Below are 27,143 nucleotides of genomic sequence, written 5' to 3' on the forward strand. Positions count from 1 at the left end.
CCGGTAGTCAACCCGTGCTTTTTAAGCTTCAGTGTGCATGCACGTTGACATGGATTCTGGGCTGCCCTCCCCATTTGGATCCGGTGGGGGGTGGGGCAGGCCTGAGCATCTGTATTTCTAACAAGTTCCCAGGGGATGCTGATACTTCTGGTCTGAGTCAAGTGGCAAAGTCCTGACTCCAGAACTAAGAGAGAAGGAAACAGCCTAACACCAGGCCCTGGGTATTAGCCATTAAGAGTAGCTTTTGTTCAGAATATAAGGCACACTATTTATTTTAAAGCATTTGCAAGAAGAATCATTTCATTACTCTACGAGCTAATGAACTCTTACCACCAACCTCTCACGGACATGACTGCTGAATCATACAAAAGCAAGCATTACATATGCAGATTCCCTTGGGCCCCCCGGAAAGCAGGGACTATGTCTTACTTATTTCATTTCCCCTCATTCCTAGCATCCATCTGCTTAATAAATATTGGCTCAATGAATGAATGATATTTAAAGGCTGTCCCTACTCAAGAGCAAGAATCATTATTTACTTAGGGGAAAATGGAGGCAATTTTCCAAAGTGTGAGCTGTCTTTCCCTCAAACAGAAGTTTATAGGGTGGAACAAACCAGAATATGATCTTCCCTCCTAGCAGATGAGAAAAGTGAACAAAACATGTAACTGAGGGCGGCAGTGTTTTATTCTGATTTCTACAGCTCTGATTAGTCAGAGGTGTTCTGATTAGCGGGAGTTCGGAGGAGCAGAGACAACAGAGGACATGAAATTCACTTTTCATCTGACTCCCGTCCACGGAGCTACAGCCTAATATTTACTTGTTAGCTGTGGTTACTTTGCTACTTGAGCAAAATAATATCCAAACTATATAAATAATTTCCATAATAATATTATACAGATAATATAATAATAGTATATCAGAGGAACCAAGTAAACTATGCTACCAAGGAAACCATGACAAATTAAGTTAGGACTGCTGAGATCCTAGATGTTTCTGGAATGATCATTATTGGATATCCTGAAAGAATTATGACCACAAAAAGTATACAGCATATGGAAATTCCCAGTTTTTTAATTTTTAAAAATTTGCACTTAGTATCATTCCCAGGGGCACAAACATTTTCTTTCAGTGAGGTTAATTTGGGGGTTCACGAAAAGCTTAGACTTATGGGGTGATATGAAAGAATGGGGTTTACGTAAAGGGTTGCCAGATACAATGCTGGGCACCTAGTTATGTTTAATTCTAGATAAACAAATACTTTTCTCAGTGTAAGTATATCCTGAATATTGCAGGGAATTTCTCTGACATTCAAACATGTCTGAGCACCCTGCACTTTCATGCGCGAAATCTGGCCATGCTGGGTACATGAATCACAGTCAATGGCCTCTAGACTGAGCTTTGAGATTTGTACCTAGTGTCCCCCACCCTTCCCTCAAGTTGAGCCAAGAAGGTTATTCCAGCCCTGGAGTACAGCCATTAACACAGATTCAACTGTATACAAAGAATCATTTCTGTGCAAAGCACTCATCCAGCTGAAGTAGGAGACTCTAATAAATGAGGAACATAATCCCTTCTTTGGATGCAAGGGATAGAGAAATTAAAGTCTACTTAACCTGCCATTCTTACATGAGTCCTTGCAATGGCCGCAAAGATACTGCTTCTGACTCTCCCCCTCAACTAATAAATCAAGCAGTTGTTCAATTGTCATTTACTGAGTTTCAGCTCTGTTTCTGGAAGAATACTAGAAACATACAAAATAAGATTTTGCCTTCCAAAGATGGAGAGACCCACGCAGAAGTTAGGAAAAAATTAAATGCTAAACTCCTGTCGTATTGCTGTGAAGTTCAGAAAAGAGCAAGACCCCCGATGAGCCATAAGTACAAGCAAAGGTCTCAGAATACGATGGGCATCGTGCTGGATGAGTGATGCCTAACAAGCAGACTGCAGAAACCACGGAGAAATCCTCACATGGCCTCTGCAATGTGTCTTAAGAAAAGTGGTTTAACTAACTTGTGGATGTTAGAACACGATAGAAGAAAACATTCTGGCCCCCAACCGCTGTTCCTAGGTACATTATTCCACCCTCAGACTCTTTTAAGATATACAAAAACTGAGTTTCAAGTTTTAGCATGGGGTACCTAGGTTGTCTCCACAAGCGTCAGAGGAACATCCCCCTACACACGTCTGGGCACCCCCCGTGTACCAGGCACTGCACCAGCAGTCCCAAGAGCATTAGGTCAGCCCTCGTGGAGCTCACACAGGTGGCCTTCCAGCTACAGTAAGGACACCACCCAGCCAAAACCAGCCTTTCTCATATGTACCAGGAATCAGCCTCCTTGTAATGAGTGGTGACTCCTGGGAGTGACTGATAACATGCTGACAGCCTCTTCTCATACTCCCGCAAACACTGGAGGGATACAGCGTCCGCTTAGTGTTCTCTTCTTCTGGTCGACCAGTCCTCCTCCACTGGGGTTTCTATTCCTCTCATCCCACTACTGCCACTCATTGGTCCAGAACTGAGAGCAGTGATCCCGGTGTAAATTATAGCACCAAGAATAGGGTATTAAATAAGAGAGGTGAACTATTCACCATCATGAACTGATGTTATACTTTTGCAAATAAAGCCTAATATTAGGTTCATTTTATTTTAAAAGCAATTGCTCAACTGTTGGTATCTAAAGAATGTAAGTTCCATGGAGGTGGGGATTTTTAACTCTTTTGTCCACTACCATTCCCCTGATGCCAAGAAAAGTGCAAAGGTGATAAATACTTGCAATACACATTTATTGAATGAAGGGATGGATGGATGGATGGATGGATGGATGGATGGATGGATATCAAGTGTTGGGTAAATTAAATGACCAGATCAGTTTTACCTGAACTTCTACTGAAAAAGATCTCCTTTCTTATTCAGTCTTGAGCTTTTGAGCTTCAAGTCTTCACCTTTAGCTTCACTAAATTCAATTTTCTGGGGTTCCATGTGGTGCTTCAGATGATTAAGACTATTTTGAATTTTTATCCTCCCATCTATTATATTTACTGTCTCTCCCAACTTTGGGCCCTTTACATATTTTGTTGGTACACATCCATCCCATATGTCTTTTTTTTTTTTTTTGAGAGAGAGAGAGAGAGAGAAAGAGAGCAAGAGAGTGCGCATGTGCGAGTGGGGAAGGGCACAGAGGGAGGGAGAGAAAGAGTCTTAAAGCAGGCTCCACGTCCAGCAGAGCTTGATATAGAACTAGACCTCACAACCTTGAGATCATGACTTGAGCTGAAATCAAGAGTCAGAGACTTAACTGACTAAGGCACCTGAGTGCCCCTCAACCCATATGTCTTGATCCAAATTCCTCAAGTCTGAAATGGGAAGGTTACTCATCAGAGCTGCCCTCTGGTGTTATACCAGAGACCCCCATCAAGATAACCATGACACGAGTCAGCTGGCTTCCACTGCTTTCAAGCCGTGAACCCAGCAGGACCATCATCGAGCCCATATTTTACTGTCTTATCCATAAGGAGACAATTAAATTCCTTGCTGAAATGGCACTCCTCAGTTTTACACACTACATAATACTATTTAAAAGGGAAATGGAACGTTTGGGAAGATATGTTCTTAGTAAACCCATGGTGGCTCCTAGCAACCACTACAGTCTTTACTAAAGGATCACAAACCATCTGCTTAATTTACAGTTCCAGAATTGTGTTACGCAATGAAGTCAAACTTCCTGATCTATACATCTCACACCCTACCTGTTTTATGTTTGGAAAATTTGCCAACATCTCTTATATTCTTTTCTCAAGCATTTCAACTGTGACTCTTTTGTGATAAATGCAATTTCCTCAGTCTTCAGGGGTGTGAGACATAGAATTCTAGGGGCGAATTAATATTACCATTTCTGGAGGCCCTATTTAGATCGCTATTTTATATGTACCATTTACTGAACGTTAACGATAGGCACACCACAGACACATTGTTGGTTCAGCTCCAGACTGCCACGACATAGTGAATATCACAACAAAAAAAGTCAAATGAATTTTTTTGGTTTCCCAATACACATAAAAGTTAAGTTGATACTACATTGCAATCCAGTAAGTATGCAATAGCATTATGTCTAAAAAAAACAATGTACATACATTAGTTTAAAAAATATATACTTTATTGCTGGGGTGCCTGGCTGGCTCAGTCAGTAAAGCGCGCAACTTTTTACCTTAGGGTGGTGAGTTCAAGCCCCATGTTGGGCCTAGAGTTTACTTAAAAAATACCTGATTGCTAAAAAATGCTAACCATAGTCTGAGCTTTCAGCAAGTCATAAAAATTTTTGCTGGTCCAGGGTCTCAACTCAATGTTAATGGGTGCTGACTGATCAGGGTGGTGTTTGCTGAAGGCTGGGTTCACTGTGGTAATTTCTTAAAATAAAACAACAAAGAAGTTTGCTGTGATTGACTCTTCCTTTCATGGACAATTTCTCCGAAGCATGTGAGGCTGTTTGATAGCATTTTACCCAGGGCAGAACTTCTTTCGAAAGTGGAGTCCGTCTTCTCAAACCTTGTTGTTGCTTTACCAACTAGGTTCATAGAATATTCTCAATCCTTTGTCGTCATTTCAACAATCCTCACAGCATGTTCACTCGGAGTAGATTCCAACTCAAAGAACAAGTATTTTCTTTGCTCACCCATAAGAAGCGATTCCTCATCCATGAAAATTTTGTCTTAAAATTGAGGTGATTCAGGCACATCTTCAGGCTTCACTTCAGATTCTGGTTCTCTTGCTATTTCCACCGTATCTGCAGTGACTTCTTCTACCAATGTCTTGAGCCCCTCAAAATTACTCAAGACAATTAAAATCACTTCTTCCAAACTCCTGTTCAAGTTGATACTTTGACCTCTTCCCACAATCAGGAATGTTCTTCATGGCATTTAGAATGGTAAATCCTTTCCAGAAGGTTTCCCATTTATTTTGTCCAAATCCACCAGAGGAATCACTATTTATGGCAGCTGTAGCCTTAAAAATTTTTTCTTAAATAACAAGACTTCAAAGTCAAAATGACTCCTTGATCCCAGGACTGCAGGAAGGATGTTACATTAACAAGCATGAAAACACCATTCATCACATCGCACATCACCGTCAGAGCTCTGCGGTGACCAGGAGCATAGTCAATGGGCAGTCACATTTTGAAAGGAATCCTTTGGGCAAGTCGCAAGAGCAGGATTAAAATATTCCATACACCATGTTATAAACAAATGTGCTGTCATCCAGGCTTTGTTGTTCCACCGAAAGAACACAGAGTAGATTCAGGGTACTTCTTAAAGGCTCTAGATTTTTGGAATGGTAAGGGAGCGCTGGCTTCATGCTAAAGTCATGAGTTGCACTGGCCCCTAACAAGAGAGTTAGCCTGTCCTTTGAAGCTTTGAAGCTGGGCACTGATTTGTCCTCTCTAGCTATGACCATCCTAGATGGTATCTTCTTCCAATAGAAGGCTATTTTATCCCCATTGATAATCTATTGTGTAGTGTAACCTCCTTCATTAATTATCTCAGTGGGATCTTCTGGAGAACTGCTGTGGCTTCTACACCTGCTCTTGCGGCTTCCCCTTGTGCTTTGATGTTATGGAGACGACCTCCTTCATTAAGCATCATGACACAACCTCTACTAACTTCAAACTTTTCTTCTATAGGTTCCTCACCTCTCTCAGCCTTCCCAGAATTGAAGAGAGTCAGGACCCTGCTCTGAATGAGGCTTTGGCTTAAGGGAATGTTGTGGCTGGCTTGGCTGGCTTATTCTTCTATCCAAACCACTAAAACTCTCCCCAAATCAACAATTAGTCTCTTTTGCTTTCTTAGCAGTTACGTGTTCACTGGAGTAGCACCTTTAATTTCATTCGGGAACTTTTACTTTGCATTTGCAACTTGCCTAATTGTTTGGCCCAAGAGACCTAGCTTTCAGACTATCTTGGCTTCTGGCTTCCCCTTCCTGACTGAGTTTAATCATTTCTAGCTTTTGATTTACAGCGAGACACATGTGATTCTTCCTTTCACTTGAACGCTTAGAGGCCATTCTATGATTATTAATTGACCTAACTTCTATACTACTGTATCTCATGGGATAGGAAGGCCCAAGGAGAAGGAGAGAGGTGGGGGAAGGGCAAGTCAAGAACATAGCTGTCAGAACACACACAACGATGAAGTTTGCCGTCTTGTTTGGTGTGATTTGTGGTGCCAAAACAATTACAATAGTAACAACAAAGAGCACTGATCACAGATCACTGTAACAAATAAAATAATAATGAAAAAGATTGAAATATTGCAGAATTACCAAAATATGACACAGAGACATGAAGTGAGTAAATGCTGTTGGAAAAAATGATACTGGTAGACTTTCTCCATACACAGTTGCCATAAGCCTTCAATTTTGTTAACAAGAAACAAACAAACAGAAAACACAATAATTGAAAAGTGTAATAAAATGAGGTATGCCCTGGGACACCATGGTGGCTTAGTCCATTGAGTATCTCACTCTTGATCCCAGAGTTGTGAGTTCAAGCCCTGTGTTGGGCTCCATGAAAAATGAGGTATGCCTGTATGTATCAAGACCATACTAAGTATTTTCCATTATGTTGTTTAATACACCAATCCTATGAAGCAGCTCTCCATGGGATAATAGAAAATATATATTGGTCTTTGCCCCTGGTTACTGGCAGAGCTCCTGAAATCCTTGTAATTTCCTAAGTGATAAGAACGCTAGGAGCATCTCTTGTTCTAATATTTGGTCTTTGACCCCATCCCTGACGCAGGATTTCTAAAACTTATAAATTTCTGGGTGATAAGAGTGTCTATTATTTGTTCTAATGAAACTATCTGAGTGGGTTCCTGCATGGGTCCTTGGTGAGGGCTGGTCACTGGAAAACCCAAGTCATGATTAGAATTTTCATCCTGACCCCCAATTTTCTGGAGAGGGGAGAAGAGCTTAAAAACGGTTAGTGATCCATAGTACCTACATGATGAAACTTCCATGATATCTCCAAAATACAGGGTTCAGAGAGCTTCCAGGTAGGCAAACACATCCATACCAGGAGGGTGACACCCCCCAAACCCACAAAGACAGAAGGTTCTATGCTTGGGACACTCCCAGACCTTACCCTGTGTATCTCTTCATCTGGCTGTTCATCTGTGTCCTTTCCCATATCCCTTAATAAACTGGTGAACTGCTCTCTGAGTTCTGTGAGCCACTCTAGCAAATTAATCGAACTTGAGGAGGAAGTCATTGGAACCTCCACTCTCAAGCTGCTTGGTCAGAAACACAAATGACAACCTGGGCTTGCAACTGGCATCTTAAGTGTGTTGGTGTGCTGGGGGCAGTGCTGAGGGACTGAGCCCTTAGCCTGTGGGATCTCACTCTACCTCTGGAAGATGGGGTTAGAAATGAGTTAAACTGTAGGACACCCAGATGGTGTCCAAGAATTGCTTGATGGGGACCGGGGAAACCTACACATATTTAGTGGCCAGGAGTGGACTTCTGCAGTGTTCTGTGTAAGTAAAAAAAGATGCATAGGGAAGAAACACAATAGGGAAGAACTGGGGTTTTCCCTACACAGGAGAGAGTTAAATGGAAAAACTTAGTTCAGTCTATTATTCCTCCCACTTATAAAAGAGGAAAACTAAGACTCTAAGACATGAAATACGTATTCCAAGGTCACACAACTGGGAATTGGAATTGCTAAGAGTCTAACTCCCAAGCCCATGTTAAAGTATTTATACTATAACTTTCTGTTAACTGAGTTATAATGAGAATAGGGAGGAGTGCACATAAATTCAGTTATTTGTATGAAATCATGACTCCTAAAGTCAGGGTGTTAAATTTCACAACTAACGATATAATATCTATGTCTGGGAGTGCAAAGATTTGAACTATCCTGAAATCTCATGGAAGTTCTCAAGATACTTGGTTATAAATATTCTGACAGATGAAATCCCAGTGGGTCAAAGTGAACCCTAGAAGAAGAGATATTCAGAAGCAGAAGAAATAGTTAGGAGTCCAGACATCACAGTTAGAAAGGGCCTAGGGGCGCCTGGATATCCCAGTCATTGAGTGACTGACCCTTGGTTTTTGTTCAAGTCATGATCTCATGGGTCGTGGGATGAAGCCCTGCTGGGCTCTGCACCCAGTAGGGAATCTGCTTAAAGATTCTCTTCCTCTGCCCCTCCCCCAGCTCACATCCTTGTATTCTCTCTGTCTCTCTCTAATAAATACATAAATATTTTTTAAAAAGAAAGAAAGAGCCCTTCATCAGCTGTGATCAGCCAGTGTCATCAAAAGGAAGAATGAAATGGACAGAGAGAAGTGGCAGGGATGTCAGCTACAAGCAAATGGAAAACCAAGGTGCCATTAACCTTTCATAGCTTATATAGCTAAATCCTGTAGTTCGGCATTCAGTCTTTCTAAAATACGGCCAAGAGGACCTTCATACATAAGGAATGTTTATCCCCAAGCAACAAAACTCTCTAAAATGATCATATTTCAAAGGGACAATGTCACTAAAAACAACTTTAGATGATGAAAATAACTTCTCTTAATTTTTATCACTTACCATCTACCAGGACCAAAGTAAACTTCAGCTGATACATCTGTACAGAAGGTAGATGGTTTACACAGGAATCTATGCTAAAGTCTCCATAATCCCCAATAAAAGACCGATGAGCTGGATAGAGGGAAGTGGGCTCAGGCTGGGGGAGAGGGGAAGGAGGAGAAGGAGAGAGAGAGAGGCTGAACGGGAACATAGCATATATGGCATTGATGCAGATGCCAGCATGCATGGTAACTGACAGCCAAGCAAGAAATCCCCAGAAAGAGCCAGGAAAACATTTTAAAGTTAATTCATGCAACAAATTGTACCAAGTACACGAGTAGGCCCCGTTCCAAAGCCCCCAAGCTGGAGGGAACATCAGGACCCAGAGAACAGGCACTCTATTGAACACACATGCCTCTTTGAAACAGCCATGCCGTTTCTCCCTCCAGTTAATTCTCCACAGTTCAAAGATCCCCAAATTCTGAACTCCATGTAAAACAAGGAATGTTAGAAAAAAACAGAAGAGGAAAGAAAGGGAAGTTCAGCATATTTCACTTTCTCTCAGCCTATCATAGCTCATTGATCTGGAGGGGGGAGAGTGATGGCGCATGTCAGGGAGATTATGAGTATTATGAGAATTATCAGAAGAAGGAAAAGGAAACAAAACATCTTTCCTTTGTGTGGTCATTGGGAATGGTCGCTTACCTATTTAGATGAAACTGGAGGATAAGAGATGGACAGGAGACAAGGTAATGACCCATGACAAGAGAGGGGAAGATGGAAGGACCAGATCTCCCTGCAAGCACTCGAGACAGAAGTTACGTCAATGAGCTGGGACTGACTTCCTGTCCTCCTCTCTCAACACTTCCAGGTTAATTGACCAGTCAGGAAAAGGCGCTTCTCAGGTGAAATCCAATCCCCTCTTTCAGATAAAGATGGCAAAGGACTAGCTCTTTCACTATCTGCCACATTTTTCTTAACCGTCTGGAAAATTTAATTGTTATTCACAAAAAAGATGCTATGGTTCTCTGGCATGGCAAATTGCCTCAAAAACATTTATATATTCTGATGTCTTGGCAAACACTCTTGTTTGTCTAAGCAAACACTATGCGTTTGGGAAATGAAGCAAACCATTTCCTCCTTTCCTGGGTCAGATTATCTCCACCCCTCCTCCAGTTATAAGTGGTACAAGAAATAATGCTGAGAAAATCAGGATCCAGTCAGTCACAAGGGAAAGTGGTAGAGTTGAAATATTTGCCAGATGGTATTAAAAAATAATACCTTTCCTTTTTATAACTTAACAGGCACATTCACAGATGTTACCTCATTTCCTTCTCACAACAACTCCATGAAGTAGGCATTATTATTCCTATTTTATAGATGATCACTCCCAGTTTATAACTATTTAATTGTTCTCCCTCCTTCCTTTGCTCTTGCTCTCTCACCATTCTCCATGCTGTCTCCTGAGCCATCAGTCCACAAAACAGAAGTGATCAAACTTCTTGACTTGAAATCCTTCCATAGCTCCTCGTAGGCCACGATAAAGTCCAAATTACTTGACGTGACTTGAAGGTCCCTGTCACTTGGTCCTCACCTGCCCCTCCCATCCTCCGCCACTGCCCCACACCAAAACTTTACTGGCCCACAGGCAGCTCTCGCACACCTGTTCACACCTTCCTCTCCGACCACATAGGTATGCTCACCCGTCTCGTATCTTCTTACCAAACCACACATCCTCCGAGACTCTGATCATCCCCTGAGAACCCTTTTCTATTCGTCACCTCTTGTAGGACGGATCCCCTCTCTTCTGGGCCAACCCGGTTCTTTCGTCATTTAGTTGTTGTACTCCGTTGTATCCATCTGTTCGCATGTGCATGCGTGTACATATTTAGATGGTTTTATATGCAGAGAAAGAAAGTCTGGAAGGATACATGTTGAACCAGTAATTAATACCTCAGAAAGTGTGCTGGGGGGAGAGGATTTTCACCTTGCAGTTTTTCTGAAATGGGGTTCTTCATCTGAACCCAAAAAACAGAGAAAAATTATTCAAGTGACTATTTTCTCAGTCTCCCAAGGAAGGGACCATGCCAGTTGCATAGGACAGAAAGTTAGCTCAGTATACAGCACGAATGCCTTAGGGCATTAGGGCTTGCTCCTCTCATGGAACCCAAGCAGAGAAAGGGTTGCCATACTGCTCTACTGCCTACTGCCTACTGCTCTACAAAGAGGTGCTTTTTTAAAAGTTATTGATCAAAATCATTAACACCTGGCGCATCAAAATATATCCAGAATGCTGGACACAAAGAAATAGATATGAATTAGTCTAACATTCAAGAAATCAAGAGACTGGGTTGGGTTTCAGTTCTGAAACATCTAACTGCAGGATTTTAGACAGGTCATTAGATACTTTCTGACTTGATTTCCGCATCTGTTAAGTGAAAATGAAAATATGTGGTCTTATTATCTATCAACAGAAACACACACCTGCTTAGAGGTAAAAAATGACATATGTACACAAATACATATACTATATACAGAGAGAGATGTTGCCTATTAAGAATATAGGTCGAGGCACCTGAATGGCTCAGTTGGCTGAGTGGCGGATCCTCGGTTTTGGCTCAGGTCATGATCTTGGGGTCCTGGGATGGAGCCCAGCATCGGGCTCCGCATTCACCTCGGAGTCTACCAGGAATTCCCTCCCTCTGCTCAACCCCCCGACTCGTGTGCGCACTCTCTCTCTATCTCTCTCTCAAATAAAATAAATAAAATCTTAAAAACAACAACAACAACAACAACAAGAAATGTCAGTCAAGACCAAAATCCAAAGCTTCAAATCATCTCCATTTGCTGCCAGCAGATGGAGCTGTAATCAATGGGAGACTAAGGAGCAAAGACTGGTAAAGAAATCAACTACATCTTAAGCATGCAAGGCAGTTTTGTAGTTGTTCTTGTTAAGGAGTAAGTACCACATGTGATAAGTCTCATTGTGAACTAAGTTTTGCTTTGAATTCTTAAAAACAAACAAATAAACAAGCAACAATTAAAACCCTTGTGTGCTGCTGATGATGTTTTTTAAAACATGCATCTCAGGAGGCCTTAGCACAATGTAGAACACACAGGGTGGGGGGGCCTGGCCAGCATTCCCTGACAGCCCTAGGGAGGCAGGGCAGGAGTCTGTAATGGCACCCTGTCTGGGAGGGCGGCTCTGTCCCTAGGGGATGGAACGCTGGTCAAGTCACTTTCCAGGGTCTCAGCTTTCTCATCTAGAAATTAACTTGTCAAACAGGATCTTCTCTGAGGTCCTCTCTAACAATCAATGAATTTAAAATTATAATGAGGCAGAGTGTACTGAAGTATGTAGGGGCCCCCAAAGCTTGAATTTAAACCAATATCCAGGGTTCTCTAGGTAGTGTTAGCTGCTCAGAAGCGTGGATGACGACACATGCTTTAACAGCCTCTTCTACATCGGTTAAGCTTGTCAGTTAGACCTGGAATTGAATTTCTTAAGATAGGAAGCCACTTCCATGGAAAAGACCTCCTTTCCCTGCTTCCATAGCCATCCTCTACAATGCCACAGACCAAGAGAGAAATGGCAAATAATTTGCTCATGTCTAGAATAGCTCCAGAAGACCCGGTTGAGGTCTGGTGGCCTTTAATCCAAAAGAGAAATAAGTTAGGTCCATCCAAATCAGTGTGCAAAGCCCAGTGCTTGGCACATACTAGCATTCCATAAATGTTCTGAAGAATGAATAAATGAATGAACAGAATTAGGAATTCTGGCCTCCCTAAATTCTTACACACCAAAGACCCTCAAAAGCTGGATACCTGACTGAAAAAAAAAACAAAAACAAAAAAACAAACAAAAAACAAGAAAGAAAGGTTAAAGGGATTGACTTTATGCTTCTTTCCTACTCCTATTAGCACCCAGGAGAAGTTACTTGGGTCTCAAAATCGGCTGTATGTTCAAATTACCTGAGGAATTTGAAAACATACTGACCCCCAAGTCCACCCCCAGGTCTACCCCCAGAGACTTAGGACATGGATCAGGATTTGTAAGCCTCCCAAGAGATTCAGATGCAAAATTTGAGGCCCACTGGCAAATTACCGAGTTAGCAATAAAAACCTTGGCGTGCTACACAAAGAATTGCCCACAAAATATCTGGGAGATGCTAATGCCACAGTCTTCGTGTCCATTTCAGATTTTCTGGGCTGAATTTACTTCACAATAGGTCCAATTTAAAGGCAAGGTGTCGGGGCGCCTGGGTGGCTCAGTGGGTTAAGCCGCTGCCTTCGGCTCAGGTCATGATCCCAGGTCCTGGGTTCGAGCCCCGCATCGGGCTTTCTGCTCAGCAGGGAGCCTGCTTCCTCCTCTCTCTCTGCCTGCCTCTCTGCCTACTTGTGATTTCTCTCTGTCAAATAAATAAATAAAATCTTTAAAAAAAAAAAAAATAATAATAATAATAAAGGCAAGGTGTCCTGAGGATAAAGGTTCAAGTCTACTTGGCCAACACATTATTAGCACTCTTGGGAAAAGAGTACAAAAAATGAGCAAATCACCCAGTTAACTGTAACATTGGCTTCTGATATTTCTCAATCACTAACACTAAGACATTTAAGGGAATGTTGTCATTTCTTTCTCCTTTTGTCAAAGGGAAATCTGTATTTTCTGGATGTTTCAACATGAGACTAAGGGCCTGGAGTCTTGAAGGATGTCAAGGGGCTCGCCTGTCTCAGAACAGAGATGAGACCGTGTAACTTTGATTTACTAGGTCCGCTGATGTGAAAATGCAGCGCGCCAAGGTGTTCCGAGGTCACTGCTGATAATGATAATGCAAATTCAGAAGCCACGCCCATACGCAATTCTGCTGACATGTAAGCAAGCTTCTCGCGCCCGGACACCTCTCTGCAGCTTCATGACACACAGTCTGCATCCCAGACGGAAGACTCTGGGCTGGAATTCAAGAGGCATCTTAGATGATTCCGGCTCTGAACCTTAGGATTTATGTGAGCAAAAATGAACAGGGACCAAAACAATATGCTGGAATCTTGGGAGAATGCATCATTCCCTTTTTTCTTCCTAGCATGAAAGCCCCATGCTTTCCCCAAGCCGATCACCACAGTGAGGATCCTGGATCTCTCTACTTGAACCCAGGGCCATGCCGAGACCGTAGGTGCCCTGCCTAGCGGGCTCTGAGGCATGGTCCCAACATGGGCACAGACCTTCTCGCTGACATGGGGACCCAGGGGTGCCACCCATGGCACCTCTGCCTCTGCCTGCTCCAGATAACAAAGCATCTGAGGCCAGGTGAGATCTCACTAAGCCTGTTAGCATACCGTGCCATTTATTCATATGGTGAGAAGCAAACTGGAAAAGAAGAAGATGGGGTGGGAAAGAGGAAAGAAGCAAAATAGAAAAGGAGGGAAGTCCTCCATACATACTAGATACATACATACATACAAACATACTAGATACAACCATCTAGTATCCATATTCAGACTTCTGAAGGGTTGAATGTGTACAGTAAAGCATTCCTTGCTCTTCTATGAAAGTACCCATGTTCAGAGATAATAGTGCAGAATCGAGCATTCTTCATTTTTTTCCCATCAGTAATTAATGCTGTCACATAATCTGTTCATATCAGACCCTGGCTTCACAAAACCAGGTGCATTCAAATAGAAAACACCACTTTTTCCAAGTACTCATATTTTGGGAATTCCTAAAAGTGTCTGTGGTTGGTTGTGTACAATATACACATTTTATTTTTTACTTTTTAAAAGATTTACCTTACTTTAGAGAGAGAGAGAGCATGCACCCAAGTTGGGGAAGAGGCAGAGGGAGAGAATTTTCAGGCAGACTCCCTGCTGAGCACAGAGCCCCACGAGGGGGCTTGATCTTACGACTCGAGATCATGACTTGAGCCAAAACCAAGAGTTGGAAGCTCAACAGACTGAGCCACCCAGGTGCCCCAACATATGCATTTTAAAAACACAGAGATCATCTCTGTGAGTGTGGCTTGTAAAGGCGACTCTGCCTTCTTCCTCGAAAAAGCAAGAGCTGTCTCTTCGTCACTGAGATTGGAGTCATGATTAGGAAGAACAGCATGTTTTGCTTTGTCGATGATTTTTTAAAAGGTCTGTGATATACACATCACCTTTCTAGCTTACAGTTTTATGGGAGATGGATGTTAAATGCTGAGGCAGTTCAGAATTTATAGTTTTATTATGTCCTACTCATAAAAGATTATAAAAACCCAAGGGACGTTAGTTCCTAAGAAACTTCCCAGGGTGAGCTCCAGGGCTATGTGCAAATTCTCAGGAATGATAGTCCTAATTGATGATCGTGAATAAACCAGTTGCCAGATCACCCAGCTGTCTCTTCCCGAAATTGCCAAGGGAATTAAGGACAGCAATTGCACCACGAGGGATGGGGGGACGGGAGAGATACAGCCACGTGGATTATCCCTGCAGATGACTCCAAGGTAGCCAGAAAGGGGAGGATGGCAGTGGCCACACAGCAGAGCAGCCAATGTGTCCACAGCTGGTGACCACGGAGTGTGAACCACAGAGCGGGGAGGGCTGGGCCAGGCTCGGGTCATTCACAAGCCACCGGGGGCATCTGAGGTGATCCTGCTTTATTTTCAGATCAAGGCACAGAGAGATTTTACCTCAAGCACCAGAGCGTATTAGTGCAACGGCTAGACTTCACTGAGGTCACTTTTGGCCGGTGCTTTTCAATCTGGTTTCCCCCGGAGCCTCCAGGTTCTCAATAAACATTTTAGGAACTGCAGTGAAACAGCACGAACTGCACAGGCCCAGGGGTAACAGATACCAGATGTGAACCCGCCGCAGAGAGCAGAGAACGCCGCCGTGTTCGCATGTGTCCTCGCTGACAGGATTCGTAGTAACGTTATTCCAAAACTAAACTAAGAAATTCACTCGGATAAAATACAACACCTCTGACCTGTTTATGTTTGGGGGTTCTAAGTAAGAATTTACTTTTTAAAAGGGTTGTGCTGCGAACAAATGAAGACGGAAAGAAAACAAAACGGGGAAAAAGGGAAGGAGACAGGAAACCAATCTAGTAAACAATGGGGAAGTGAAGTGAATCGCTTCATCCCAGAAGAATACTATTAATATACTTCCAGATACAAAAGGAAGTCCTGCCACTCAGAAAGTTATTCCTGAAGATACTAATGTATTTTTTCTTCCACAATCTTTGGCCTCTTTAGAGTTGTTTTGTTTTGTTTTAAGTTAGGTTAAAATCAGGAAGAAACTGCCCTCTTGTTTTTCTTTTTAAGATAATTTATTTGAGAGAGAGAGAGAGCACACAAGCAGCGGGAGAGGCGGAGGGAGAGGGAAAAGCTGACACCATAAAGCAAGGAGCCCAATGACACGGGGTCAATCCCTGGACTCTGGGATCATGACCAGAACCAAAGGCCGATGCTTACCCAACTGAGCCATCCAGGTGCTCGTTGTCTGCCCGTTCATACCCTATGAATGGCATACAATGTGCTTCCCCAGGGAGGAACAATAAATACAATTTATTTTTTTTAAGAAATGAGGAAGAAACTAGCAATGCAATAGTAGGGACAGGTAGGATGGTAAGGGGAGAAATCATTACACACATGCACAGGCACAGGCACAGGCACACGCACATGCATACGCAAACATACACATACACAGTTTGGAGGCCACTGTCCTCAAGCTCACAGGGTTGGGTCTACAGGATTAGAGGTCCTCACGGAGGCTGGGGAACACTGTGTAATCCACTCTGCAGGCAGAGAACCTGGCAGAATGATTTATCACAGGGAAAAGGTGCCAAGAACACTTGAGGGGCAGAGAGACAGAAAGAATAAGGGCGTGTGTGGAGGAAGCAGCAAAGCGTGTGCCTCCTGAAAAGCACACACAAGCCTGAGTCAGGATTACTTCCCAGTCTGCTGGTGCAAAAGCGGAAGGCAGTGGAAGGCCTCGTGTGGATGGATGCTGCTAGATTTCAGGAGCGTTAGGGGGTGGCAGGCTCTACTTGAGGGAATGAAGACTGGCAGTTCTAGGATCTTGCAGTAAGGAGGTGGAGTTAGAAGAACCATCTGGTGGTTTTTCCTCTTTTCTGTGTGTGTGTTTTTTTCCTCTCTTTTTTTTTCTTAGGAGGGTGAGGAATGGGGCTGCTGGTGGATGTCGCATGTGGAGGTCTAACATGGTTTGATGATGAATAAACATGGAGAAGATCTGCTTCATAAGACAGCCCACCCGATGTCATGAGGGCCACTATTGCATGATGATGGAAGTATGTGGAGGGAGAAGGGGAAGGGAGGGGAGAAGCACGACTTCTCACTAGTACCACGGTCCTTTCCCAAGCTCAATGCATTCCCTGGTGGAGAATCCTGGCACATTATCTGCAGAAAGCTTGGATAAAATTCACAGTCCTAGATTTCATAAAACATTGAGAGAGTACCTACAAGAGCCAGACGTGAGGCTAAGGAACTGGGGGACATAAAGACAAATAAAACACAGTCCCTGAAACCCAGCAGCTCTCAGGCCAGTGCAGGAAAACAGATGTGTTTCTAAACATCACGATACAGCACAACCAATGTCCTTTCAGGAAGCTGGCCGTGGGCTGCGTAAACACAGCCTGGGTCTGGGCACTCTGGCAGGGCTACATCCCAGGAGCCAACACGTACTCTGGGTTTTAGTAAGTTTAAAAGGGGGAAGACAAAGAAAAGAGCATTCCAGAGGGAAGGAACAGCATTTTCAAAGACATAAAAGGTTGAGGTAAGCTGTGCTTGGACACAAGAGTCCTCAGGTAGGTGGGGTTCAGGGGAGATGTGTCGATGAGGGTTCACTGGGGACGTGACGAGGGGCTTTGGTGCTGAGTTCAACAGTATGGGTTTTATGCAAAAGGAACTAAGAAGCAGTTTGCAAGTGCCGAGATCCAGCTCTGAAAAAAAAGGAAATAAGAATGTTTTGTTTTGCAGGCACATTTAAAGTGAGCAATGTGAAAGAGTTCCTTAGAAACCATACTTGATGCCCTACCCCAACTCTGGTACAAATGGCGTAACTTTAAACAGGAAATTCACTCCACTTTTGATTTCCCAAGTGGAAAGTTCATCTGCACATTTCTCTTTCGTCATGAACAAGCATAAGAAGTCAATTTGACCATAGTGTAAATGTCTAGATATCTTTGGGGACTGAGGCTAATTCAGGAGCTCTTAATAGGTAGTAATGGAAAGACTAGAGTCTCACGAAATGTCAAGTTCATGACTCTTTCCACTGATACTTTTTTTTTCCCCTCTAAAGGAAAAGGGGACTGTGAAAAAGAAAACATATTTGTCATTATCTGGGGTTTTGTTCCTCAGAGTTTCCCTACATCTCCAGAATTGGAATACCACGACTGCTGTTGTCTCCCGAAAAACGAAAAACCGCACTGTACATATTGGAAAAGACTTTATCTCCATCAACCACAAACACTTTGAATAGAGAAAACACCAGTTACTTAATGGAATTTCTGATAATCCAGAAACCCACGTAATGTTCCTTGGGCTCTTATCACACAGCCTCTGGCCATTTATCAGTCTAGCCTCTCTTTCCTTTCAGAGATATATCTACCTGCTCTTTTTCTCCTTAACTGTCATTCAAATTCGGTACCTGATAAAAGCAGAGACGGAAAGACAAGGCCACCAACCTCATGGCTGCCTTTCTCTACTGGCGTGTGTTCAAACTCGGCAAAGCACAGATCTTAAGAGATACCAAATAGAACATGGTCTCCCAATGAACACATGGCCCCTGATGGCCACATATATTGGGAAAGAGTCTTTGAAGTGGAGAATAAATAAACAGAATAACCCTAAAGTCTGTCTAGTAGATTGGTGGTGAGGGCCATCTGTTCACCAAGCTCCCTCCTGTATGTAATATATAAAGCACAAATATTTCCAGTTCTACCCAATTCTACTCAAACACCTTTGCTAGGCCAGTGGAACCTGGGAATCACGTATATTTTTAAAAGTCCTCAGCCGTTCTAAAATTCAGCCAGGGGCGCCTGGGTAGCTCATTAGGTTAAAACCTCTACCTTCTGCTCAGATCATGAGCCCAGGGTTGGTCTCTCTGCTCAGCGAGGAGCCTGCTTCCTCCTTTCTCTCTCTGCCTGCCTCTCTGCCTGCTTGTGATCTCTGTCAAATAAATAAAATAAAATCTTTTTAAAAAAAAATTTTTTTTTTAAATTTGGGAACCAGTGTTCTAGCCTGCCCTCCATTTACAGATGGAAAAATGAGGTGACTATCCAATAAACTCTGAGCGAGTTATGATGACAATATGTCCCAGTAGATCATTTCTTTATTTTCTATGAATAAACAATTCTTTTGTATAGATGAAGTGATAAATCAAGACAACAAAATATTAAGTGAGATACATTCTAACTCTTACCAGGTTTGTATTTTGGATTCTCAGATTCCTTTCAAGGTGGTGGCATGGAGAAAATCTCTGGGGTCAAAGGCGAGGGCACACACACTGCATGGGAGCATCTCCTTGGCCCTGTGTCCTTGACCCTTATAGACACCACACCCAGGAGAATGGCACAGCATGGCACCAGCTGGAAGGAACCCATGAACCAGGGCTCCTCTTGCCCGGAATCAGGACAGAACTGCTTGTGAGGACAGAACCTGCCCCAGGGAAAGCCAGCCTCTTTCCTTCCCTGTGTATATTCACTTACATAGCGATGATGTCTACAGATTTCCACGGTGATACCTTTTCTACTAAGTATCAGCATACAGAACATTTTGAAGGAACTTGTTATGTTTCTAAAAAAAACGAATCCAATATGACAAAGGATGGAGAATTTCTAAAGTTCTAAAGTATGAGAATAATTTCCTACAATTAGTTGGATAATGGCATTTGTTTTCTTGTTCAGTCTCTTATTTTTTGAAATCACTATCGTGTGCTTAGAGCTTTCTCCAAGCAGGCCGCTGGGTTAATCACCCTTAAATATCTTACTAGAACAACAGAAAATGCTAGGAAAGGCCCATTACCCTTGTTTTACACGGAAGGAAACTGAGATTGCAGGGGATTTAGTAATTGGCCAAGGTTACTTAGATGGCACATCTTGGATTCAAAACCCTGAATTTAACCTCTTTCTATACACGAATTGCCTTTGAAATGAACATATGAATATATTTCTTCATATTTCTTTCAGAAATGTTAATTTCCCCAGAGGAACAGGAGTTCTACTACTTCTGTAAGAGCATACCAATATTATTTACATAAGAAGATTTTTTTTCATGTTTCTACTTTATCTGTAATTGTGGTGAGAGAGGGTTCTTTCAAGCTACACAAGTCAGGAAGAAGCTATGAGCTATTAAAATGAAAGAATATTAAAGAGTCTCACTGACATTTCAGGAAATTACTATCCTAACATCCTTGAAAAAACTATTTTAAAATCGATCACAAAAATGCTTTACTTCAGAAATCACCTCTCATACTAAGAGTCAAGGTTTCATCCAGTTTCTGGATTAAAATACATAGCAGAATGAAAAAGAAAAGGAAGTAATTCTTCTCATAGAAATTTATCTTCTGTTCAGTGGAAGATTCGAAACAGAAGCTATTTGTGATGTTTTAATTACTTTAAAGAGAACTAAGCATGTGTGAGAAATTACAGAAATTCTTCAAATAATATGCAAGTAACTGAAATACAGTCAGATAGCCTCATAATACAAATGGGACAGATTAATTGTAACGTTTCCTTGGTCCTATTTACAAGACAGGCAGGATTTTTAGATGAACTTCCTACAGACAGTGTGGTGGATACTAGGTTGCCTCTCACCAGCTATGAACCCCTTCCTTCATTAAATTCTTAATTTTCACTGGGTCCACATTGCTGACTCACAACTTGGGACTTGGGGAAAAAGAACTCTATCCCTGGCAGTAAGACTGGGGCATCTGGCTCAGGCCTGGAGCAAGGACGCAATTGCTCTAGAAGTGGCTGGCTGCCATTTTGTGAGCAAAGAAGAAACTCTAGAACGAAGCTGTAGACAGAACAGCAAAGAAATGGGTGGAAGCCAAGGTCTTGATCTCAGTATTGTTTTACTGAATCAAACCAAATATGACCCATCCTGTCTTTGGGGGATCAGATGCATCAACCAAATTCCCCTCTTGGTTATTTGTGCCAACTTGAGCTTTGTTTTCTGTTGCTTACACCAAATGCATCCCAGCTGATACAGATGGTCCAACAGGTCAAGAAGTTTGTATATTTCTAAGTTGTTTCATATGTGCAAACAAAAATAGTGGTGTATATCTAGGTTTAAAAATGAGGGGGCACCTGGGTGGCGCAGTTGGTTAAGTGTCTGACTCTTGATTTTGACTTAGGTCATAATCTTAGGGTTCTGAGATCGAGCCCCATGTAGGGCTCTGAGCTCATCAGGGAATCTGCTTGAGATTCTCTCTTTCCGCCTTTCCCTCTGCCCCTCCCCCTATTTGCCCGTGTGTATGCACACGCACACATATGCACATAGGCACGCACTTGCTCTCTTTCAAATAAACAAATAAATCTTTAAAAAAAAAAAGATATCCAATTGAAAAGCACAGTGGTAGTGCAGTAATGACCATGTCATTACTACTGATCCTGGCTAAAAACAGCAGGGAGTAAATGGTTGCTCGCATCAAAGAGGACGTGTGGGAAAGTGTTCGTTGCCCCTCACACACTTGAAGAAAATGGTCAGCCACTTAAACACATGAAAAGAATAAGACAGAAGAGGACATGAACTTTGGAACGATTTCTGAGAGACCTGAGACACATGGTAAAGGTCAGGTGTTATGCAAAGTCAGCTCTGCAGAAGAAAGAAGTTGATTTAAACCATTTGCGAAGATTATCTAACCTTTAAACAATTCCACTTGGATTTCTGGATATCAGAAATCTCCTCTTAACATACAAGACTTCTATGTGAGCAATCTGACATGCATTTCCACTTTCTTCAGAAATAAAGAGCCATGGAAGGCAGCCTTTTGGAATATTAACATGAAATTAATATTAATTTGTAATGGCTTATGAAGAAATAATGTAGAAAGTTATTCCTCTCTGGGATGACAAGAGACACGAATCAGAGCTTGCACTGCCAGTAAGGAAAATGTATAATTTATTATGAAAGGCCTAGAGCCCCTTCAGAATCAGAAGAAAGCCTCTACATTTGAGGTTACTGAAATTCCAGGGGAAGCTCCTAAGCCCAGATGGCTGAGAAGAGCCAGGAATTCTGAGGAAAGGGTGAAGACAAGCCAAGAGTTTGGGGGCAGGAGCAACCACCAAGAAGGGGAATGAAGACAAGCCAGCTTCTGAGGAGAAGGGTCATAGAGGTTTCCAGTGATGAGTCAAAAGCTTTAGGTAAGGAAATATTAAATTTGATGGTGTATTAAGATGTTGAGTTATTTGATTTGTCACAAACATGAAAGGAACTGAATTTCAGTGTTAAATGTGTAGTCACTTGGCATGATCCCTGGGTTTGGCTTGTATTTATTTTGTTGACTCATGCTCATGGAAAAAGAGACATTTATTTTTGTTTAGACATTCCAAGAGGTAACTCTGTCCTGTTTGTTTTACTCGGGCAGCTCTAGTGGAAGGGGCAAATGACTAAGAGGCCTGGGTGGGGGAGGAAGCCCTTACACCCCCAAAGAGGCCTAGTTCGCACCAACCACATGAGAATGTGTCATTTGCCAAGGAGAGTAAGTAAGTTATCCCTAGTTTTTACAGTCTTTTGGAAAAGGGAAAGTTATGCAACCCATTCTTCCAAGACTACTTTTGACTCATCATTTTTTTTTTAACCTTGAATATACTAGGAAAAACTTTGAAGTTTTTTTCATAGAATATTCCCCTACACTCCCTGGAAATGACTACAGAGCATTCTTCTGTGTTCTTCCCTATTGTCAAGATCCAATCAAAACTAGAAACCCTAAAATAAACTTAAGAGAGTGGGTGGAAAATCAAATTAAAAGTATAAAAAAATGGAAAAAAAAAAAAGAAACCAGTATTAGGGTAAGTTTAATTTATTGTGTCATCTATTATTGGTAGGATTATTTTTGAATCCAGCTTCTGGCCATATGTAAATTTACTAAGTATGCTTTTCATGCCTTCTTCTAAACTATTTCTTTTTACAGAATTGGGGGGAAAAAATGTGTTCTAAGCCAGCCCTGGGGAAAATCCCTAGAAATTTCCTTTCAGGTCCTACTGTCCACTGATGCACAGCTTTGGGGCATGACTGCTTGACCATCCATTTAAGTGTGATATTACTTTTCTATCTCACCCACAAGGATATTCATTAATTCATTCACAATCACTTATGGAAACCTCTAATGCTACAGGTCGTGCCCAGGCTACACCTGGTGACTCTCAGCCCTGGCCTCAAGGAGATCACCGTCTCATCCGTCGATGGGCCAATTAACAATCACAACACACTGTGACAGGCATGGCATCTCTGGTTTGTGAGATTTCATCTGGGTCAAAATTTTGCTGAAAACTCAATGCTGGCTCAAAGCTATTCCTGCTTCCTTTTCTTAAGGTGCTCATGACCCATTTCTTCCATGATGTGTGTTACAGTCAATACAGAATCAAGTTACTCCTTAGAGTCATGGATTTAAACGTTTCTATTATTTAAATATTTACTTATTTTTGTATCAAAATAGTAAATGAAAGCTGTATTTTAAGACAAAGGATATCTATGATGACTGATAAAGTATTTTTCCTTTTTTAAAAATTTTTTTTTATTTATTTTAAGTCAGCTCTAGACCCAACACAGGGCTCGAACTCACAACCCCCGCAAAGGTAAAGAGTCACACACTCTACTGCCTGAGCAAGCCAGGTGCCCCTGAGAGCACATTCTTGAAAATTAACTCAAAAGAAAGAATTTACCTAGGATATGCAGTTTAGAGAGAGATTCCCAGTCTTTTTCATGTTTATGTTCATGCCCACATTCAAAGGCTGAAAAAAGACCCGATTTGCCAAGCGTTGCAGTAAAAACAGAGCTAGGCCACGTCCGGCCAAGTCAGTCACAGCACAGTCACAGGAGAGCTTCAGTCAGGAATATTCTCAGAGAATGTGTAAAAAAGTGTGCTTAATGTTCTTTTGAACGATTACAGAGAGATCAAATCGCCTGATTTTTTTCTCATGAAACAAAAAACCAATTTGGTTTGTCCCTTTCTAACATCCTGATGGTTTCCACAGAGAAAATAAAGTACTACTAGCTGCTGGGATTTTGTAGCTGGTGTGTCTGCCCCGTTTACCCATCACCAGCTCCCAAATGGGGCTCAGTGCCCTTGATAGAATGTACGTCCACCCAGAAGGAACATGTAGAAAGCTCTGCACTGGCATGGAGAGGCCCCCCTCCTGTAGGACAACCAACAGGATCCCCGTTTCTACAGTGAGGGGGCCTGGGAATGGAGGGGCTCCTTTGCCTGCTGCATACCATGGGGACAGGCTTTCTGAATCTGATATCCTTTTACTTCCCTCCCACTCCCCCGCCCCCCTTGGCAAAACCTGTAACTTACACAAAGCCTCGCCTAACTGCATGGGATGAAGGCAAGCTGACAGCAAACAAAATCCCAAATCAGGAGAAACATTCTTACGAGCAGAGTGAATGGAAAGAGTTTTCTAGGAGCAGAAATCACTGGGTCTAGGAACACAGATTCTCCTCAGAGAGAGGAAGGAGCTGTTTCGTGGAATAATAATAAGGACATCTGTCGGTTTCTATCATCCAATACAGTTTTTTTTCCCCCCTCTCATTAAAGTCACAGAGTTTGAGGGACTAGTGCTATCAGAAATCACCAATGATTCCTGCAGATCTAGCGAGGGAGTTTCCATGTAAAATTTTAGGTGCATAGAAGTCTCCAGTTGAACACCAAGGACACAGATAGAATCTCCAATTAAGGAATATATATCCACCAGTCATTGGATTGTTACATAATAACCCTTTCCCACAGAGCACTATGATGAGAAATACCTCGGGGCTTAAATGATCTGGTAATGAATGCAATAATATGCAAATCCATGTAACTAAACACATAATAAACAGATGGACAGTGAAAAACAAAATGTTAATTAAAAAGTAAATAAACATTACATCTCCTTTAGAATACGTTTTCACAAGAGTGTGTCCAAAAGGAGATGAACATTCTCCTGGGGTTTTCTGGGAGTAGAGAGAGGATCAGCAGGATAGACTAACCCCAAAAGCCCTTTCTGGGTCTGATCCCATTTCTTGAAAAACTTTTTCTCTATATCTGTAAAGCAAATAAAAGGAAAGTGGTCTTTTTCCTTCTGGTGCTGAAAGCCCTGTACATTGCTGCCATCTGAATTAATGAATGTATACATGTGGCACATAGATACTGAACACCTTGTGTATTGCAGGAGAGAGGGACAAGGTCCCGGCCCCAGGAGGATGACAGACAGATGAGATGGCTCCTGGTTGTCCTAAACATTGAGAGGTAAGGGGTGGTGAGAGGGATAGTCGTGGAGACAAGGCAGCCACAGAATCTAACTCTAAGAAGCTTCCCCCACCACGGTGGAGGGAGGGGAGAGTCTTACCTTTCCCCTCCTACACTTGTCCCACATTTACAGATCTGATGACACAAAACACAGTGCTGGGAGGAAGGTCCAGAAAGGCGGTGCCCAAGAGAGTACACTCATTGCTTCCGCAGACATTCACTGAGCCTGAGGACAGAGTTCAGAGCAAACGCTCTGGCCCAGGTTGTCTGAAGGGACTTGGGGAGACCCCAGTGGGGAGCCTACTCTGCAGCTGTGGGTTTACATGTCAAATCGGGGTTGCGGGATCATGCTGGAGGGGAGCCTGACCGGTTGCAGACTTCCAGATGAAAATGAAGGATACAGATGAAAGCCCAGGAGGCTTTAACCGGAGCAAAGTGGGGTGGGGTGGGGATTAAGGCAGACAGTGTCCTCCAGAGAAGAGCCTTAGCAGAAGGTGGGGGGCGGCAGAGAGCGTGGTGCATAGTGAACAGCATGGAGTGGTTGGATTATAAAAGGCTGGGGGTGGGGATGGGGAAAGCTGGTGGAGGCAAACAGATGAAGCCATGAACAAGGGCTTGATCATGGACGGCAGCCATGCCGGGAGTTTGGACCTCATCCAGATGGCAACACAGAGCCATTAAAAGTCGATCTGAAGCGGGTCACATGACAAAAACTATAGATCTGCAAATAAAAAAAAAAAAACTGAAAAATCAGCTGGGAGCTTGGCCTCTGTCAATCCCTAGCCCTTCACATTGACCTTTGGGTCAGTCAATGAGGGTGGTGCTACTGTGTGTGGGGGGGGGTAGGTGGAGGCAGAGATGGAGGTAGAGAGTGGGGAGGAGAGGGCCCCTGCAAATAGGGCAGGCACCACTACCTTCCCTTCCCTGAGGGCCTTCTCACCACAAGGATTTCAGGGAGCCCCACCTGCTTCCCCCATCATTCTGCTGCCTATGGCCCCTGGAGGCACCAGCCAGCAGGAAGGGTGACAATGGGGAGGTGGGGAGGAGTGTCCCGGCTTGGGACATTGGGCGGTCATCCCCTACTCTCTAATATTAGAAGCCAGCTTCTGCCTTTGCAGTGTTTTCCCTCTTATTTGCATGTCAAACTAGAGAAAGAACATGTTTCTTCATTCTTTTACCATATGTTTGATGTTACCAACTGAGTGATAGGCCTTAATATAGCACCGCAGCCTCATAAAGGGAAGGAGCCAAGGATGCTTTAACTGCTAATTCCCAACCATGTTCTCTAACAGACTGTTTCTTCCAAGAATAAAAAAGATTGCTAACATTTGCACGATTTTATGCAACTGACTTATGCGTGTCCCTACCCCCCACATCAAAATGAGGGCACCTGTATACTGGCAAGTCCAGGAACACCAACACTGGGATCTTCCCTGGACCTTCTCTAGTATTAACATTTCCACCACCCTCCTCCACATGCATCCTGGCCAATAACGAGATTCAGAAGGAAATTTATGTCCTATTGCAGATGGCACTGTCAACGGACAGAAAGGTACATGTAACAGTGAGGACATTCATGGGCTTGCGTTAGTTAAAAAAACAAACAAACAAACAAAAAAGAACGAAAAAACAAAAGTTGGCTTTTTAGAAGGGGAATATTCTCAACAGACGTACCCAGTCATCGCATTTTGGGAGTGTATTTCCATGCTGGCTTTAAAAAGAAAATATGGTTTTCATTTTCAGATGTTTTTTATAGGTGCCTGTTGTGTTGGTACTCACATTTATTGATTAGGAAAATCTGAGCGCAAAGGAAACATGCTTTGCATTCTGAGACAAAGTGAGCCATGCTCTGATCTGTGCTGAAGACAGTGACTGAGAGAAGGCAAGACGCCAGAAACCGAATTTCAAGCTGAAAATCACCAGTGAACAAGGAGGGAAAAACCCATGGCTTTGGAGGCAGCTGAGTTCAAATTCCCATCCCCATGCGTACTGGCTGGGGAATTTTAAGCGGTTAACCCCTCTTTGTCTGTTTTCATGGGCAAAAATAGTATGTATCATGTCCCCTGCTGGGATCAGGGTGACAATTAAATCAGATAATGTGTAAAATACCTGGTGTCTTGGCAAAATAAA

General features: G+C 42.7%; 1 protein-coding gene across 2 annotated transcripts in view; it reads right to left on the bottom strand.

Annotated features, from left to right (window-relative positions):
- Positions 1-27,143, bottom strand: part of CAMK1D (calcium/calmodulin dependent protein kinase ID) — a 431,780-nt gene that overhangs the window by 167,917 nt on the left and 236,720 nt on the right. The gene's annotated exons all lie outside the window — the stretch shown is intronic.

Source organism: Lutra lutra, chromosome 8 (assembly GCF_902655055.1).
Source record: "Lutra lutra chromosome 8, mLutLut1.2, whole genome shotgun sequence".
Lineage (NCBI taxonomy): Eukaryota > Metazoa > Chordata > Mammalia > Carnivora > Mustelidae > Lutra > Lutra lutra.